General features: G+C 36.8%; 1 protein-coding gene and 1 long non-coding RNA gene across 4 annotated transcripts in view; one reads left to right on the top strand and one right to left on the bottom strand.

Moving 5' to 3' along the window:
* The window catches only part of EDIL3 (EGF like repeats and discoidin domains 3), a 406,469-nt gene that overhangs the window by 46,181 nt on the left and 345,923 nt on the right, over positions 1 to 14,365 (bottom strand). The window lies entirely within an intron of this gene.
* On the top strand, positions 7,814 to 9,094 carry LOC120237663. Its single transcript, XR_005530011.1, has 3 exons — positions 7,814 to 7,890; positions 8,338 to 8,457; positions 8,948 to 9,094. It is a non-coding gene; the product is annotated as an uncharacterized LOC120237663 (long non-coding RNA).

Here is a 14,365-nt window from a genome sequence, read left to right as displayed (position 1 = left end):
ACATTCCTTAATCTTAGACCAAAACCAAGTATCACTACTTATAGAAGTAGTCAGCTTTTGGGGTTGAGAATCCTTTGAAAGGTAGTATTTCAAAGTCATTAGAAGATGATTTTAAGAAAAACGAATCAATTACTAGAGCTTTTGTTCACAAATTGATTTAGGGTTCCAAAGTAAACTTCACATTGCTTACTTTATCTTCCCTGTGACTCAGGATAATTGAGTAATTCCTTGGCAGTGGAATAATGGTTCTTCCTTAGGTACTTAAACTCTAGGAACAGAGCTTGTAAGGAAATAGAATTCCTCTTATATTTTAGCAAATGCTATGCACAGAGAAGCAGCAGCTTCTCCCCATCTGCTCTTCCAGATACAAGAAAAGATTAGTCCCATTAGATAAAGATCTGGGATCTCACTGGCTTCCTTTTTGGTTCTCACCTCCACCCCCCACCCCATGTGGCAGGGTTGCCTCTGTTTCCACTGTCCAAATGGGAGGGTTTGCTAACAGCTCTACAGAATGGAGATGACTCCTAGATAGAGGAGATATCCTAGCCATAAGAATGTCCAATGATTTCCTTGCTGACACTGTCTGGAAATGTGTACTGCTCCTTATCTTTTGTGAAGTGGAGAAGGGCTGCCACTGCTGGTTCTTTCTGGTCTTATGGAATGTGCTTTACGATCAGTTCTTTGAGTGAAAAGGGGAAAAGGACACTGGAAGATATAAGATGGCTCAAGAGATACATGATCTTATAAGAGGTATTTGAATAAAGTATGGACTTTAAATGTGGCAGGTGGACTCTCGAGTGACCATAGTGATTTCAGACTCCTTGCTGTCCACGCTGTTGTATATTTCCCCCTCCACAGAGTACAGGCAGAACTTGTGGTTTGCTTCTAACCAGTAGAAAATGGCAAAGATAATGGGATTTCAGTTCCCTGATCACACTATATTATATAAGACCCCGTCTTCAGAACTTGTGGTTTGCTTCTAACCAGTAGAATATGGCAAAGATAATGGGATTTCAGTTCCCTGATCACACTATATTATATAAGACCCCGTCTTTGCAGACTGAGCTAGAGTTTCTTCTAGCTGGCTTGATATATTCAGAGACCATGTTGAGAAATCCACAAGGCAAGAAACTGTGGGTTGCCTCTAGAAGGAGAATGTGGCCTCTGGCAACTGAAAGCATCATGAAGGACAAAAGGGCAGCCTCCAGTTGACAGCCAAACAGCTGGGCCCTTACACGGCAACAGGGAAAGGAATTCTGAAAACAATCTCCATTGTGTTAGGAGCAGATTTTTCCTCACACAAGGTTACAGATGTGAATACAGCTCAACCGACACTTTACTGCATCCTTGAGAAACCCTGAGCAGAGGACTCAGCTAAGCCATGCCTGGGCTCCTGGCCCACAGAAACTATGTTATAATAAACCTGCATTGTTTCAGTTCCTAGTAATTTGTTATGCAGTGATAGAAAACTAATATACTAGATAACAGAAGAAGGTAAAAAAGATAACTTGTTGAAATGATTAAAATGCAAGCAGTAGAGATAAAGGTGAAGGAAATAGGTTAAGTGAAGGGCCCAGGATAGCGTGGGAAATGGACAGCATGAGTGTTCTGTATTATTTACAAAGAGTAAAGACCTATATTTGTGAATGGAATGTGAAACACTGCTGTACAGTGTACCTTTAGAATGCAGTCATTTCAACTTACCCTGTATTTTTTCAGATGTTAAAGCTTTTCTTCGCATTAAACATTTATGTTGCTTGCTTTTAAGTGTGAGCCCTGTATTGCACATTCTATTTTCATAGCTTTGTTTAGAATCTCTATAGCAACTGGCCTACTCACCCTTCATTGCCTTACCTAGTTGAACTGCAAGAAACTGTATTTTATAATAATAGGAGCAATGAGATTTGACATTATAAAGGTTTTTTGTTTCCTTCCTTCCTTCCTTCCTTTCTTTCTTTCTTTCTTTCTTTCTTTCTTTCTTTTCTTTCTTTCTTGTTTTTAATAAGGGTAGAGGTATACTGAAGTAGTTAAATCTTTTTTTTTTTACTAGAAAAAGCTAGATGTACTTTCTAGTAACCAATCACTCTATCTTACTGTATCTGCCTCATCGATTCACCATCTGCTTCCAAACTTCATCCAACAACATGTTTTTCTTCTTTGATCACACTTCTTATTTTCTCACTTTTATTTAAATTCACATGAACCTTAGGAAAGTTAACACGTTCATGCTCTCAATACCTCAAACACCATCATATTCTCTGAGCCATTCACTGTCAATTAATGATGGCCATAAGGTAAGCCCCTCAAGGAATACAGTATTTGTACAACTTGATATTGATGACATTGGAGGGTGAGGAAAATAGGTTTGTATGGAGTCACAGCCACAGCTATAAGTCGCATCTCTTCAGTTTTGACAGGATCTTCACTGTCTGCCTCCCCTTTCAAAGACAGAATGTAGGGTTTCCCCACTGCTCTTTCCCTCTGCTATCTTGGTGAGAAATGCCCTTCTCTCCAGAGTTCCCTGTGTCAGAATGTGAGTGTCCTCACACAACCCCTGCTTCAGTGAAACTATCTGTCATCCGCATTTGGCAAATTTGTGGACTCAGATAATTTCTATTTTATGCTCTGTAATTTATTAGTTTGCCTTTGAGGTTTCATAAAGCTTAGCAGGTGCAACACATAGGGATTCAATGATGCATGAATGATAGTAGGTAATAAGTGCTATTGTCACAGTGCTACATTTCTAGACAGCAATTCCCAGAAAGGACCTATAAAAGCACCTACAGGTAGATTCTGTGTAACTCCAAGCTAGTTCATGACAGTAAAGAATTGAAAGAATACAATAACTGTGTTCAGAAGTCCACTTTATGAATTCTTTAGATTCAAACCTGGACATTTATTCCATAGATGCCAGTAAAGCAAAATACTGATGTGGCCATTATCAAATTGATTTAGACAATATGTTCCACAAACCTTCAGAATTAAGACTAAACGTGTCCTTATTTTTCAAAAGTATCTTTCATGATATATGCTCTTACAAGGATCATTTCTGCAAAAGATTCAAAACATTGCCATCTAGACACTGGTTAACAAACCAGCAAGAAGGAATGGAGGCAAGTAAATAAATGGCTGAAAAGAAAATTTTTACAAGCACCTGTGACTTAAATATACTTATATTCAAGTCATTAAGTTAAGTTCACAGCCAGTTCCAGTTTTAAGTTACTTCACCAATAAATACTACAATATCTGCATATTTTTCTGTTTTTTCACTATGAAGTTATTTTAAACAAAGTATAGTCTAAAGAAATGAAAGATATCTTACATGAATTTAAAAACTTTTAATGTTATAGAAATATTATTGTTCTCTACTGTATTATCATCACACATTATATTCCAAAAGTTATAAAATTTTAAAAATGAGGGCTTTTAATTAATTATTTATTTTAGTTTTCTCTTCTGGATTGGTAATGTGCAAACATAAAATTTTAAAAATTTAGCCCAGATTAAGTGCCTACACAAATCAACTGCTGTGAAGTATCTGTAGAACCAGTGGCTGTTTTGCAAGATTCAGTTTAACTAAATAAGAATCTTAAAACAGTCAATAATATAAAGCATTAGAAATAAATAATTCTATAAAGGAAGAAGTAAAAGAACCTAAATGGTAACAGACTTCACTTAATCAAAACTTTAATTACTATAAGACAATATTTCTTGACTTTATAAAAGGCATGTCTCCCTCTGTTGAACAGAAAGATTTTAGACTCTTCTTAATATTATTTGAAATTTTAAATAAATTCCACGAATAAAACATAAGCATAGTAATGTGACATGATGTTATTATTAATAAACCACCCATATTCTCCTCCATCCTCCATTAAAATAAGAACCCCAGTGGTCTACTACTCTCTCCTACCTGAATCATTACCCTTTCATTCTATAAATAACATCCTTTAACCACATTAAGGAAAGACTGGAGGGGTGCCTGGGTGGGTCAGTCCATTAAGCGTCCTACTCTTGATTTCGGCTCGGGTCATGATCTCACTATTTGTGTGTTCGAGCCCCAAATCACACTCTGTATTGAGAGTGTGGAGCCTACTTTGGAATCTCTCTCTCCCTTTCTCTCTCTGCCCCTTCCCTGATCATGCTCTCTCTCTTTCTTAAAAGAAATAAAATGAAAAAAAAAATTTAAGAAAAGGAAAGATTGGAGAGAATCTTCAGAGAATAGCTATTGAATCTACTAGTCAACTGCCACAAGACCTTCTTCTTAAATTCTAAACTGGTGGTATTTAAGCATGCCAAATTTTAAGTAATTCCAATGAGAGGCAAGTTTCCTTGAAAAATAAAATGAGGAGTGATTTCTTTGGATATAATTTAGGTGACACCTTGTTTTTGCAAACCGAATCTTCCATGGAACATGAACATGCAAAATCATGAACACTGACTGGCTGGGGAAGGGGCAAGGCTGCCCCAAACTCTTTTGTTGCATCTTCCGATCTGCCCTTTAACACCACTTTGTATCCAACACGCAAAGGCAATCCTGGGGTTCTGAGGAATATAATTAGAAAACAACCAATTTAAAATATTTTGACATATCCTATTATTGCTTATATTGTATCAATTCTTCTGATTCAATGCTTGGCCACTCTACTCCCTAAAACTACCCATAAATATGTACAGTTCCTTTAAGAGGAATGTAGTAATAGGGCATTATAGCATGGCTACTTTAAATTAGAGCATAATTGGAAACCTTGCAAATTATAGATCTCCATCATTTTTCAATTAAAGTATCTTATGCTTCCTTTATAGTGCAAACAGTTCTTAGGTCATCCTATAGAGCTGGAGGTATTAAACTTAATTTATAACATACTTTCAGATAACCACATTCTTTTCCAACTATACACCTGCTATACTCTTATCATCAGTAGACTAAGTTAAATACAAGAGATTTTGATTACGTTATCAACTTACTTTTTGGAAGAGTATTTGAAACTGAACTTAGAGAAATCCACTGGGAACAATTTCACAAGACTTCTTTTCCATTTCAATTACTCTACCATTTCAGGCTATTGTGTAAAGGTTTTTATTTAGCAAAAAAAAAAAAAAATAGCTTGTCTTAAAAAAGTTCCTTTTTTTTCTCTATACTCAGGCAATAAATGTAAGTGACATTAAAAGCGTCCATTTAATAAGTTTTATTTCTATACTGGCTAATGGTAAGAAAGATCTGAATAAAGTCTTAAATTTGGAGTTGGGCAATTATTATAGATTCTCTTTCTGGCAGGCATTTTATGAAAAACACTGTTTACCAACACCATATTGCTTAGCTCTTTCCAAATTACTTTTTGCCTGGAGAGAAAACCTGGATCTACTGGATGTATTTTCCCTTAAATTATGTGTAGAGAAAGTCATTTCTCATTTTGTTTTTCAAGGAATCATGTTTCCAAGTGGAGTTACTTAAAATTTGGTGAAATTAGAAAATATAATTTTATGTAAAACTTTGTATTCCACAATTCCTAACTCCTTACTTACTTCCTCTTAAAAATTTCTTCATATATGAAGGAATTTCTCTACACTGCAGGTAGGTGAAAGATACTGTCCCTTTCACTGCAGGACCGAGGAGGATTAATCCATTCCCCCACCCCTGACCACCCCACCCCCAGCCACACACACACAGAGTTTGGGCTGCTTTTTCCTTTCTGTTTTAAAAATATGCATTTATTTGTTTTGAGAGAGAGAGAGAGAGAGAGCGACCGAGCAGGGGAGGGCAGAGAGAGAGGGAGACAGAAAATCCCAAGCGCACTCCATGCTGGCAGCACAGAGCGCCACAGGGCCTCAAACCCATGAACCAGGAGATCATGATATAAATTGAAATTAAGAGGGATGCTTAACCGACTGAGCCACCCAGGCACCCAACCTTTTTCCTTTCTTTATAGAAGAGTTTTACTTATGATACCTACTTATTAATAAAAGAAAGACATGTCAAAATACATACTTTAAAATTATGTGACATTTCAAAATTCATTTTAATGTGTTTCTTAACAGCAGTAACTACACACATTTTTTTTTAATCCTGGAGACTACCCTCAGCGTTTTAGGAATCTACAGTACCTTAGCAAAACTTCCAGCCCTCCTCCTCGTAGTTCACCTCCCTAATATGGAAAGTGAAGAAAGTGGGGTTGGGAAGGATTTGCAGGACTTTGGTTGGGAGTCACTACATTTGTGTATAAACACATGTTTCAGAGGAGAAGGATGGGGTGCTAAGGGAAGGCATTTATTCCATAAATGTTACTTTTTATATATAGTGTCCCCACACCAGTATCTGGCATACAACTGATGAACCATTTGCAAAGTTATTTCTACATCAGTCTAAAGAGTAGAATTATCTGGCAATAATCATTAAAACTGCTGAGCTGTTACATGCTGAAAACGAATGTCAAATCTAGGAAGTTGAAACTATAATCCATTTTCATATAGTCTTAAAATTTTTAATAAAATCTAAACTCTGTAGACTTATCATATAATCACTTTGGGGATTAAAAATATCACAATCTTGCCTGACGAGTCATCTTAATGGTCAGTGAAATTTGTATGCTATCTGTGATCTTACTTAGTGGATATGTCTCAATTTCTGCTTTATTACATTCCATTACCATGTTTTATTCATCTGCCTATTCCTCTCCTGCTCAAAATTTTCAACTAAGAACAGAAAATGCTATAACTTTTATGAAGGCTCATTCTCCCTCCTACCCAGTAAGCAAGGCTATGGGTTGATTATGTTCTTGACAGACATAATTTTATCCATAATAAGGTAAGACAATGTGTACCCTAAATTTACCTCGACTTCTGTAATTGTCAATTAGGAAGCATAAAGTATAGCCACTATGTTCATATTTTCCCCTGACCTGTTTATGAGTAATCTTAAGCTTCGTTCATTTCAGTAGTCAAATTTAATGATCCCTGGTAAATCTGAAGATATTCTGAGATGAATAATCTAGATGAAAAGAGAACAAGGTGTTTCTGATTAAATTTAGTTGTTCCTACAAGCATATCAGGCAACATATTATGTAAGTGCCATTGGACAAGTGCAAACCTTTCTAATAATATTGGACACAGAATGATTAAATAGTAAAATCTCACACTACAGTATTGAACAAGAATTTTCATGATGCCTATATTTCTGGATAATTATAGCTATGTTTTCCACTTTGGCATTCAAGCAGAAAGAATCTACTCTAAAAGAAAATTTTAGTATCCTTCCTGTCATTCCAGAGTGTGGAAGAATATACTACAGCAGAGGAAACATGGCTGCCAAGGCAGCAGAAGACATTGATGATGCCAGAAAATGCTTTCACCATAAAAAAATGTGCATATTCTGCAACTGACAGCCAGGATTGCCCAGGTGATAAAGGCGTAATTGTTCTTTGAGCAAGAAGTAGACACAGAAGCGGCTAAGGCAAAGAGAAATATCAGTATGTGACACACTGCAGAGGATCCAGAATGTTTTGGGTACACTGTAATGTATGATGATGGCATCAGTCCATTAGACTGTGGAAACATAACAATAAACAGGCAGTAACATCACAGGATCATGAGTGCTAAGGTATAGGGAATGTTCTATGGGCTACCAAAAAAACCCCACCTCTTTCTGAAGCTTTCTGACCCTGACAGGGTAGGAAAGTTTTTCTAGAATAAATGCTACCTGAAGTAAATTCTAGAACTTTCCTAGTCAGAGTGTAATCCACCAGAGCATTGTCACCATTTAGAATCAGTTGTTAGAGATACAGAATCTTGTGTGCCAGCCTGAATCCACTGAAAGAAATCTGTATGTTAAACAGATCTCCAGGTGGTTTGTACACATTAAAGCTTAAATAGCATTGTTCTGGAAGACAACTTGTAAGTAACTAAATGAACAGGCAGGAAGACAGCCTTTCAGACAGAGTGAGCAACACGGGTGAAGGGCTTGAGGTAGAGAGAGTTGCCCTGTTCTGGGAAAAGTAGGCTCATACTGGATAGTGTGGCCAAAGTGAGTTAAATGGGAGATTGCTGGAAACGAGGCAGACGTGTGCAGAGGTTGGAGAATGATAGATATGCTATTTAAAGGAATTGGACTTTCTACAAGATAACAATCAAGAGGATCATTTTCATATTTCACTAAGATCCCTTTAGCTGAAATATGGAGAAATTTTTGGTGGAGATCAAGTAGAAAAGTGGAAAGACAACTTAGGAGTCTATTGTGGTAGTTAAAGGAGAAAAAGATGGAGACTTAAATTGGACAAGGGCAATGGGCTGAAAAGAAGTGCAGACTTATATAAGGAATTATAATGAAAAACTTCTTAACAGACTCAGTGATTTATTGAACACTGGAGATAGAGAGGCAGTGAGTAAGGACTCCTGGCATGGACATTTGGGTAGTTGGTGAAATCAATCCCTGGAAAGAAAAATTTAATTTGGGTGGAAAAGGTAAGCAACTTGTTCAACACGTTCCATTTGAAATAATATGCAGGACACATGAGTGATGAGAGCTCATAGTGGCTGGATATATAGAGCTGTAAATTTGGAGGGTGTCAACAGAGTTGTTAACAAAGGATGAAGAGTCGATTGTATTACCCAGGGAGAACATACAATTTGAAGGCAAAAAAAGAAGGCACAAGAAAGAATGTTGGGCAACAGGAAGAACAGCCCTAAAACATACCAGAAAGGATCAGGGTAGAAGAAAAAAATGACCTATTATTATTTCCAGATCAAGAAAGAACTTTCTAACTATGCCAAATGTAAAAGCTTATTGCTGATATGACCTTATTGAAAGCAGTTGCAAAAGAAGTGATGGGGCAAAAGATAGAGTAGAAGGTGAGAGGGATGTGAAGAAATAATATTTGTTCATATTATGCAAACATCATAACTGGGAAATTATGGACATGATAAGCATTAACCTGAAGACATTTTGCTATAGGGCCAAGAAGAGATGTAACCCATGGCATCTCCCAACATTCTTTCCAAACTCGGAAGATCCAGTCTGCTCTGTGATGACATGGCATTTTCACTTCTTGGAGGTCACTAAGCCTTTGTTTTGAATAACAGCTATCTTTAACACATTGAAGTCATTGTCAATCTGTGATACAATTATCTATAGAAATAATCTGAGCGTGTTAACATTATTGTCAGGCAATTAAGCAAAATTCCAGGTAGATTAATGTTTAATTTAATGAGGCTAACACTTGAATTAAGAACTTGTGAGATTAATGACATTGAGAAATGTCTGGAGTAAAGAACACTGTCATGAACAGGCTGCCACACAAACGGTCAAAGTCAGCCTTTATAAAAGTGCAGCCTTTGTAAAGGGGTTAGATTGGATGGTGTCTAAGGATTGCTGAAGAGTGTGCCTGTAAGCATCTGAAATACTGTAAGTGGTGGGAAGGAAGGGCTTTCCACTGACCAGGCAGGACGGTCATCAGACACCACACACAGTTCTTTCCCTTTACCGCACTGTCCCTGACCCTACCCCAGATGGCAGACCACTGCCATCAATTCAGGCACAGGTCCAAATTCTTTGCCAAGTTCCTTATTTCAGGAGCAATAATTCATTAGGACAGGCATAATTATTCCTGTTCAACAAAGGCAGAAGCTGAGCTTATCGAGGTTAAGCATCTCATGCAAGTCACATAACTAGCAGGTGTCCTTGCTGGGACTCAAAGTAGAGTCTGGCAGATGCTGAGTTTCATGCTTGCAACAGCAAGGCCCCTGCCTCCTAGGAACTCATTAGTACTTACTCTTCAGGATTAGAGTTGGGGCTGTGTTTGAAATATAATGTTTAATATCCAAAGGTCCTCTTTTCTTTTTCTTCAAATTTATGTATTTATTTTGAGAGAGAGAGAGAGAGAGAGAGAGAGAAGGAGAGAGAGAAAGAGGTAGAGAGAGAATTCCAAGTAGGCACTGTGCTATCAGCACAGAGCCTGATATGGGACTTGAACCCACAAATCATGAGATCATGACCTGAGCTGAAATCGAGAGTCAGACACTTAACTGACTGAGACATGCAGATGCCCCTCATAATCTCAGTACTAGATTATGTCTGTCTGAGTAACATTTGTATCAAGATAACCTCTTAAAATTACCTCATACACAATTCTAAATCAGTAGTCTGAGCACATTTTGCCAATCATTTTTCTAATCATACAGTCTCATTTTTTGTAACATTCTGCTTGTACTTTCTATTCATATTATGTCAGTTTGTCCATTTACCCTAGCTTTGTCTTCTTTGCCATACTAAATTCTCCTTTGAAATTATTATTAATTTTTCTGGATTGCCTCTCTGTACAGGTTTCCCCAAAATATTTAATGTTTAGTTGTAGTTGGTTTTATAGACATAAGTACAGTTTCTTTTATATGTTTGTCTAGTTTCACAGGTGTGGTTTAATGTTAATAATGCTGTGTACTTACTGTTTTGTGCTCCTAAGATCACAAAGCACGGGCATTATATCAATTAGTTCTTCTTTTTTACATATCTATAATATCCCTCATTGTATTATCAATTCTATCACACTCTTTGTGAACTGAATAAATGTGAGATCTGCCAGCACTAGGGGTTTTATAAATGGTTTTCTAGTAGGTGGTTCACACTCACATTCAATCACATTCTTTCTACTACAGGAGAGAGTTTCAGACAGGTGTGAAGCCTGAGGAAGCTCAGGGATGCTTTTGGGAAGAAGACTTGGACTATATCCAGTCAAAAGTGATCTACCCTAGTGAGCAGGCAGCATAAAGCAAGTGTCCAAAATAGGGTAGCAGGTCCTATGTGTGATGGGAAGCAGCAAGCCCCTAGAAAAATGGCTCCACATCACATATCTGTATAGGAGCTGTCATCTATGTCCCGTGAGGATGTTGGGGCCCTGGAAGAGTCAAACCTCAGACAGTAGCATGCTGTGTTACCTACTGCCAAATGTAACATTTCCTTTACTTTCCATACCTTTGCTATTAATGACATTCCATTTCATCCGTATCTTTACACGTATTTAGCCTGCTGCATTACTGCCCCCCTGAAAACCCACAGACTTCTAAACCTGCTCTTCTCATCTTCCCTCTCTCAGTTATCAGCCAAAAACCTAGAAACCACACTTGATTTCCCTTTGCCCTCAGATTCGACATTCATTCTATCAAGTCAAATAAGCTCACCTTCAAAATTTAAATGGACTCTGTCCACTTCCCCTCATCTCCATTCTATCACCCAAGATCAAAATCCTTTCTCATCTCTCACCTGAATATTTAACTCTTCTCTTAGATGATCCTCACTGGTCTCACTGCTTCTACTCATGCCCTTCTAAAGTAAGTTCTCTTCATAGCTGCCAAAAATAATTGTTAATTAATTAATAACTCAGGCTCCATGCAGAGCTTGATCTCAGGAGCCTGATGCAGGGCTCAAGATCATGACCCTGGGATCATGACCTGAGCTCAAATCAAGAGTCCAACATCCAACCAATGGAGCCACCCAGGCACCCAACCAGCGTAATCTTTTAAAAACATAGACAGATTACTCCTTCCTTATCTAAAATATCCAATGACTTTTCATAACACAGAAAGCTAAGCACTGGCTTGTTATGTCCCCGGCCCTGCCCACCTCTCCAACCTCAATGACAATGTGTCCTTGACTTGAGAGTTTTTGTAAGGATCAAATATAGCTTCTATGAAAACTCTAGCATTCTGTCTTCCACTGCAACTGGTTAATCCTTAGAGGGCTATAACCAGTCAGGGTGCAATCCTAGGGTCAGGACATTGACCTAATTATGAGTTTAAGTGACAAGTATTAATAAAATAAAACAGAATGTTTGGAGTTCAGCAAATGTACATGCTTATGCTAGGAATACAATATAGTGGTCTTTGGAATAATGCCTGCTTAATATTGACTGTACGAAGGCTTTGTTAAGACTCACATTTTAGAAAATTACACAAATTTTGAGCAGAGTGGACTAGTTTCCCACCGGATCAAAAACATTCCATTGGCAACTGTAAATCACTTGTCAATTTGCTATTCTCCATGGTTTAAGGCATATTTTGAAACTGTAATTACTCTATCCTAAACTATTAAAAGGGCTGATAAACTAATCAAATAAATTCCAAATCCTTCCAGATAGGATTTAATCTTTTTTTTCCTGACTAAAGAAGCCAAACTTATTTCCCTACAAATAGATTTAATTTTACATGACTCTAACTGAATATATAAAATCTATTAAGTACATTTCCATTTATATGAAGATTTTACTGTGTTCAGTAAAATGTGCATTCTAATCTTACTAGAGTCTCTTCCTAATTAAAGAGCATATAGCTGGCAGATTTAAAGAACTAAAAAATGTTTTAAATTGTTTTAAAACATAATTTTTAAATAATAAAAGCTTTCCACGCTTTCAGGGAAGAGTTTGTAACCTATTATGCTTATTTTATCTCTAGGAACAGAAACTGAAAGTGTATACCTTCCATTTCTAAATAATCTCATATAGAAATATAGTATCCATTAAGGTAACTTCAAAATTGAATTTCAAAACTTTATTCCAAAAAACAATAATGGGTATTGTTCATTAAAAAAGTGCCATTCTGTTAGGAAATCTCAGCTGAAGTCATAAGCATGGTCTGTGATTTAGAGTAGGAGTGATTAAGAGCTGAAACAGGCAATAGCTTTTTCTAAAGAAATCTTTAATCATGATGACTGAAACTATTTGAAATTTATCAAAAAGGTGCAGGAATATTATGCTGCCAACCATAGAGATTCTTTATTTGCCTGCAGTGACTCTCTCTCTCTCAAAAAAAATATGGTACAGATATATAATGATATATATCATATATGCATGGTATATATGATATATATAGTATGTGTATATATATCGAGAGAAAGAGAGTGAGAGGGAGAGAGAGTGGATGAGCAGGAGAAGGGGCAGAGAGAGGGTGAGAGAGAACCTTAAACAGGATCCATGCTCAGTGCAGAACCCAACATAGGGCTCAATCTCATCATGAGACTATGACCTGACCTGAAATCAAGAGTCAGATGCTTAACCAACTGAGCCACCCAGGCACCCCAATTGTTAATATTTTAAATGAAGAGACATTAAGGAATATGAAATAAATACCTCATTCACTTATTCATTCTCTCAATCATTTAGCACATTTACTGAGCTCCAACCACGTAGTAATCATGGTTCTGAAGGCTGGGATATAGCAGTTAAGAAAGAAGAATGTGGTATGTGTAAATAGATGTTCCTACTCAAGTTTAAAGTACACGTTTAACCCAAGTTGAATAATGCAAGACATACAAATATACCACTCCAAACAAAAAATATTTTGCATATTTAACCTGTTTTATGGGTAATAAATCTTTTTTCTTAAATTATTTTTTTAAGTTTATTTATTTTGAGATAGAGACAGAGTATGTGTACAAGTAGAGGAGGAATAGAGAGAGAAAGGGACAAAGAGATTCCAAACAAGCCCCCTACCATCAGTGCAGAGCCCGATGCAGGGCTCAAACTAACCAACCATGAGATCATGACTTGAGCTAACACCAAGAGTTGGATGCTTAGCTGACTGAGCCACCCAAGCGCCCCTATGGGTGATAAATCTTAAGTGGAAATAAAAGGCCAAAGTACTCAGCCAAGTAATTAGATTGAAAAATTGGCCAATCTGGTTATATTACATCATATAAAGTGAATGGTAGATAAACTGAAAGCTGTTTTCTTTTGTTTTGTTTCTCTCTTTTGTCTGTAATGGGGCATGGAGCAATTTAGAATTAACCATACCTGCTTAAAGTGTGTTTGACTTTTCAAGCTTCAAATTCTAGAGCCCTAATAATTAGAGCAGCTCTATTAACCTATTTGAAATGATAGTATTTTATTAGGTTAAAAAAAAACCCTCTTAACTCCATTATTCTTAACAGGATTTTTCAATGTGCTACTTTCCCTGTTCTTCCAAAAGCATGAAAGTGCCATATCAATTGTCTGGAACTGTTAAATTGGTTTGAGAAAGTCTTTGATCACATTTGTTGCTAAAAATTACAGACTTTCTAATGAAGTAAAATGTGAAATGAAATGCCTCTTTAACAAGGAATCCAGGGTAAAATAAAATGAAAGGAAAACTAAGTAAGGAAATTCCTTTTCTGTCTGTGGTCAGTTGGCTGTGGGTCCTAGTTAACTGAAGAACAGATAAGGAGCTCTGGATATCCAAATAACACTAGAAATTGATGTCTCATCCATTTTGTCTATAAATTTGCAGCTAAAAAAGGAGGTTGGACAGAATACATAGTGATCTCTGTACCATTGAACAGTTTTGTAGACTCGCTTCTCCTGGTGATTATAAAATAAATTGTTCTCTTATAGATGAGTGAACCAGACAC

Source organism: Hyaena hyaena, unplaced genomic scaffold (assembly GCF_003009895.1).
Source record: "Hyaena hyaena isolate Hyena2069 unplaced genomic scaffold, ASM300989v1 scaffold_188, whole genome shotgun sequence".
Lineage (NCBI taxonomy): Eukaryota > Metazoa > Chordata > Mammalia > Carnivora > Hyaenidae > Hyaena > Hyaena hyaena.
Note: the sequence above shows the minus strand (reverse complement) of the source record. Positions and strands in the feature narration are given on the sequence as shown.